The sequence below is a fragment of the Ixodes scapularis genome, unplaced genomic scaffold (assembly GCF_016920785.2).
Source record: "Ixodes scapularis isolate PalLabHiFi unplaced genomic scaffold, ASM1692078v2 PGA_scaffold0__279_contigs__length_252992795, whole genome shotgun sequence".
NCBI classification, from domain to species: domain Eukaryota; kingdom Metazoa; phylum Arthropoda; class Arachnida; order Ixodida; family Ixodidae; genus Ixodes; species Ixodes scapularis.
Window position 1 is genome coordinate 195,255,256 of NW_024609835.1, and position 5,545 is coordinate 195,260,800.

A 5,545-nucleotide genomic window follows, 5' to 3' on the forward strand; every position below is an offset into this window, starting at 1 on the left:
CCATCTGGAGACAGATGCCAAACCTAGAAGACCATGCCACACCGCAGGAACATTGCAAAGCATGCAGTCAACGGCCTACACCAGCCAGCAAACCTGTCACGTCGTCATGTAGCCTTTGTATCTTGAGTTAATAAATAGTTAATGTTATCTTGTCGTCATCTGCCGGCCAGGATCTAACAGTGACTATATTTAAAGTGTACTGAAAACATTTTTGTTAGTTACCGTCTCATTATTTCAAGCACAGTATGATCAGACCGTCTGATAAAAAGTTGGCCCCGATATATTCGTAGACAACATGATTAGTACTTGTACCTAACTAATTCAAAAACAACCCTTACCTCTCACCCTTACTTTTTTCCAGTTTTCTGTGCACCTGGTTGTATGCGCACTCCGCTGGCGTGTCTACCCAGCGGTAGGGCACGATCAATCACGGCCATCGTAGCCGATCGCCATCCGCCATGACGAGCCCGTTTGAAGTTCCTCCTCCGAAGTTGTCCCTGATACAGCTCTGCGATAGCATGTGGAGGTCATGGGTGCTTCGTTGCCCCTTGGCGACCACCTCACGATCTGTGAGCATATGCCGACCACCAAGAGGACTACCTACTTGTCCGGCGTTGGTTCCGAGGAGCTCCGCTGCTGGTGACCAGCTTAAGTGGAGAAATATGTCTGAGATTCGTTCACGACAGACAATAAAAATGCTAGCGCAGTTTCGATTCAAATATATATAGCCACGCCATAACAATTCCTAGCGAAGGTTTATAAACACTGTTATAACCTATCAAGCTACTCGCTATCTTCCAAAATGTTTTGGAACATAACGTCCGTCGGGAGTTGACGCTGACATTTTGAGAAACTGTTTGCTTTTCCGTCTGTTTTTAAACACGAAACACATCATTTTACAAAGAAAGGATGGCCTCGGAATTGTACCTCGGCCAACTCCGTGATCCTCGGGTTAAAAATCGTCTGAACAATAAGACTACGTACTACGTCTTGCTTTCCGTTCATTCTTGAATGGATGGCGCAGCATTTGTGTCAGGAACTGAACCGCAAAAATAAGTTATAATTATGCCAAACTTATTCACATTTGCTTTTACAAAACAACACACCTAAACAGTGGTGTTATTGATATTATTTCTTACCTGAGCACTTGCATCAGGACATGAATGGCCAGTCAAGCTCACAGGAAAACAAGCGATTGCGAAACCACCAAACCGAAAACGAAACAGTCGTGGAGGGCTTTCCTGTCGAAGACGTCGATGGCGTTGAAGCAGTCTAAACTCGCTTTAACGAAAGCATTCACCCGGTAAAAATGACTTGTAGCCGGTGCGTAGCGGCTGTGGTAGCCACGTCCGACATTTTGTTTTCTCGTGTGTTCTCATCTTGGGTCTCAGCTGAGACCCAGCGTAAGACGCCGGTTGAGTCGCTTGCTCGAAACGAAATCGGAACCGTCTCAGCCAAGTCAGGACTTGAGTTCGGTACCTACAACGGAGAGATCGGTGCCTCGAGAGGGAATCTAGGGAAAACGAAGAAAAACGAAGAATCCGGACGTGGATGTGACACGGGGTCGTCTGCTTCTGCTACGCCGCGGTCGTTTTGGGCAGCGACAAACGACGACAGTCTCATAACTGCGTCGTGTTTTTCGTGCAAACCGTGGTTACACGTGAAAAGCGACAGCAAGCTGTGGTTTTGGACGTGTCTGTCACCACCATCGTCGACGTTGAGTGCGTACGCCGAATAAAGGTGTCCACAGAAATGTCCGTTCTTGCCGATGCATTTTCTAAGAAAAAGAAACAGCAGTGTACGTCCGTTCAAAGGTAAAGGCGAATGTAATTTGGTGCAAAGATAAAAAGTATCAATTGGTGTATGAAATGCAGAAACGAAAACGCGTAATTCGAGAGAAATTTAACAAGATTACAAAAGTTGATAAAAAGAAAGCACGGCATCCGTTTCATAGAGATCATACATACTATCCGTACTGAACTCGCGGTACCAACTGATGCTACGCACAAAACAAAAAGTAAAAAAAAAAAAAAGTTGAAGAACGTAAAATTTTTTAGCTGCAGAGTTGACGCTTTCCACAAGGGCGAGTTTATTATACATTTGTCTTTACTGCACATAAAATGAAGCACACGTTCTATGTGCTCAATCCATTTTTTTCACTTCTTATTTTCCTGGCTGAATTATAGTAGTAGTCAAGAGCTCTGGATTTGAACATTTTAATACAATCAAGAACACCTTTTATGAGCTCAAGGAATTTTGTTCATTTCTAATTTTCCTGGCTAAATTATAGAAGTTGTCAAGAGTTCTGGATTGAAAACTTTTATTAGAAACAAATCAAAACAATGAATGCACTTGCTGCAATCAGACAAAATCTAATGACCCAAGAAAGTGTAAAGAGCCGTCTTCCACAGGCACAGGATCAGTGAGCTGTCATGTTACTGCTGTTTCTACAATTATCTAGAATGCAGTATGTGCCATTTGATGCAGACAAGTCTAGCCTTTTGAGGTTGACATGATGGGGGGTTCTAACAAAGCTAATATTGATTTCATAACTGTATCTTGGGTATGCAAATACTAAATACTGGGCCCACTCTAGGAAACATTCCAGCAAGTTCTCTCCAAAGCAAGAAGGATCTGTGCACATTCAAGAACACTGAAACTTTGAGCCATGTCATTTCAGTTAAAAGTTAGGTCGGTATTCCAATGAAAGGACACTGCACGTATCAATAACAGAATTAATCTTGTACAGGGTGTCACAAAAGAAAATTTACACGGTGTTTTTTACCGCAAAAATAAACTAGGCATCTCCGAACGCTCATTCTCCGCCCAAAGGTAGAGCTAGAGGTCACAACCAGATGCCAAAGTTTCAGCCCGATTCGATAACTTAATCAAAAGTTATAAGTGATTTTCTGAAAATTTCAATGGGAAAATGGAGCACGTTTTTGCCCGTTTTCGGTTTCTGATGCAATAGAGCCCCATGTGCTTGAAAACTCGGTCGGCCGCCATTTTCCCATTGAAATTTTCAGAAAATCACTTATAACTTTTGATTAAGTTATCGGATCGGGCTGAAACTTTGGCATCTGGTTGTGACCTCTAGCGCTAACTTTAAGCGGAGAATGAGCGTTCGGCGATGCCCAGTTTATTTTTGCGGTAAAAAAGACCGTGTAAATTTTCTTTTGTGACACCCTGTACACTGCTCAAATGCTATAAGGTACATTTTAAAAAGGAGTTAGGCAATGCAAACAATACAAAGGTTATTGTATTTCCATTGCACCATCACCACAAAATACACAGGCTAGAAGCTTATGAGGTAAAGCCAAAACATGACATGAATTTAATGTTTTATGCCGAAACATCTACATCTCCGTAGGTCCAAAGGCAACGAACACAGCACTTGAACCTCATTTCCTTTGGGACCCATTTTCTTTGGGTCCACTATACTGAGATGCCAAGTCAAACGAATGCACACACAAAGCTGAGAGTCTGTTACATAAATATGTATGTGCAGGTGCTTTTACATCTAGCTCATTTTACAGGTAGTATTCACTCGCGGCCATAGCTGAGCTCGCAGCTGCGGAGCACATGTACTGCGGCAAGCTTCAACAACACCTGCAAGATGCACATTGCCCACATGAAGAATGTCTTCTAGAGTGCAGCCCTTAGGCGCCCGTCTCCGGAGTGAGCGGCGTCGGTGTTGGCGTAACTGTGTGTTACATTGGGACGTTTCCCGTAATGACATCACATGTGACGTCACTAGGGTCACGAGTGACGTCACAAAGGTCACTCGTGAAGGTCACAAGGGAGGAGGGAGGGAAGGGGTGGAGGGAGGATGGAGGGGAGCTCGGCACAGAGGAGGAGGAGGGGCATACCTGTTGGTAGTGTAATGGACCGTTATCAGATGGCGCCACGAATCCAGTGCTAAGGTCGTGCAGCCGTTACACTATTGTTTGTATTTTCCCCCTCTCTTCCCGCTTGATAAACAAGGTGGCAGCTTGACAGCTGTATGTCGTTTCTTCATCCCCAAATCCATTCGATCCGCGTCCCAGAAATGTGGTATAAACAAACAATACCCTCCACTCCGTACCCTCCTAAGAGCTGCATTCCTATTCGGCATTACAGGGAATTGTAAACGTCTCATTTTTTTGGAACACAATTAATAAGAAGTTATCTTGTGCTTCCACATATTGAGCAGTAAGCTAGTACCATCTATTAAGCACCGACCGGCATACACTCACTAAATTTGGTATCACCCTGGCACACCTGCTACTTAGCACGGTATTCTTTTAATCACTGGAAAGAAGCACAGGGACAAGCAACCAGAAAATCGGGTGGCCTGCAGCAACACTGCACACTGGCCCAAATCGAAGCTCTTTTCACAAAAATTAGATGCAACAGCTAAGATTGCGCTTGACGTGTACACCGTAGACTGGCTCTACTCGAGCCCAGCTACTTTCACAACTAATAGCCGCAACAGCTACGATCGGGCTTGACATGCACACTGCAGACTGGCTCTACACGAACCCAGCTACTTTAAGAAATAATAATTGCAACAGCTACAATTGAGTTCGATTTTTACACCGTAGACTGGTTCTGCTCAAGCCTAGATACTTTCAAATCTAATAGCCACAACGATTGAGATCTGAGGGATCGAGCTTGATCCACATGCACACACAATGATTTCCTGAGAAACAAATAAAAGTGCGCTCGAACTATGTACAGGGGTGACATTAAAAACATTGTTCAAACCCTGAAAAACATTCAGGGTTAGCAAAGCACCAGTCAATGTGCAGCCAGCAACTAACATGGTTGGCCCGGAAGGTTGGGTCTTCGGCCACAAGGTCTTTCTGGCCCCCGGGGTCATTTTCCCCAAGATGCCGAAGTCCGGGGAACGAAAGATTACCAGCCCTTGGACTGGCAGCTGGACGAGGATGAGGCGCCCCTTCAGCCTGAGGCAGCACTGCTGCCGTTGGAAGGGCGACCACCACCACCAGGCCTACGCTGACCGGGACCGTGTTGTCCACAATCAGTTTGGAGGCTCAGCATTCCACCTGCAGGCTGCAGACAGGCAGAATTATAAATACCTGTTTGCGCAACAAGCGGGAAACATGCCACTCAAATGAAAATGTGTCCTTCCGTGGCTAAATACAGCCCTCGAGGAGCTCAGAACGGCACAGGCGCAGTGCACAAAGCAACAAGGGAGACGCAGATTGCGGCTATTTTTTATAGCGAACAGTGCAAACAAGTCTTTGCCCTGCTTGGGCAGGCTGCTCAACAAGAAGGCCCATAAAAAAAGAGGGGGAGGGGGAGGGGGGGAATTGTAAACATATTAATTTTTTTTTCTGTTTAGTCTTCTTTAATGTCCCCACCTTTAGTTTCTAGCATGCACAAACCTCCACTTCATTATTTTGTTTGGCAGCATGCGAAACTATAGAAATTATGGCTTCATAAAAAGGTTGCAACAACTTTTAGACACTCAGCCAATTAAAAGCGAACGTAAAAACCACAAAAACGCCTGCCACGGTCGCACCTCAAGAAAAAGGTTTGC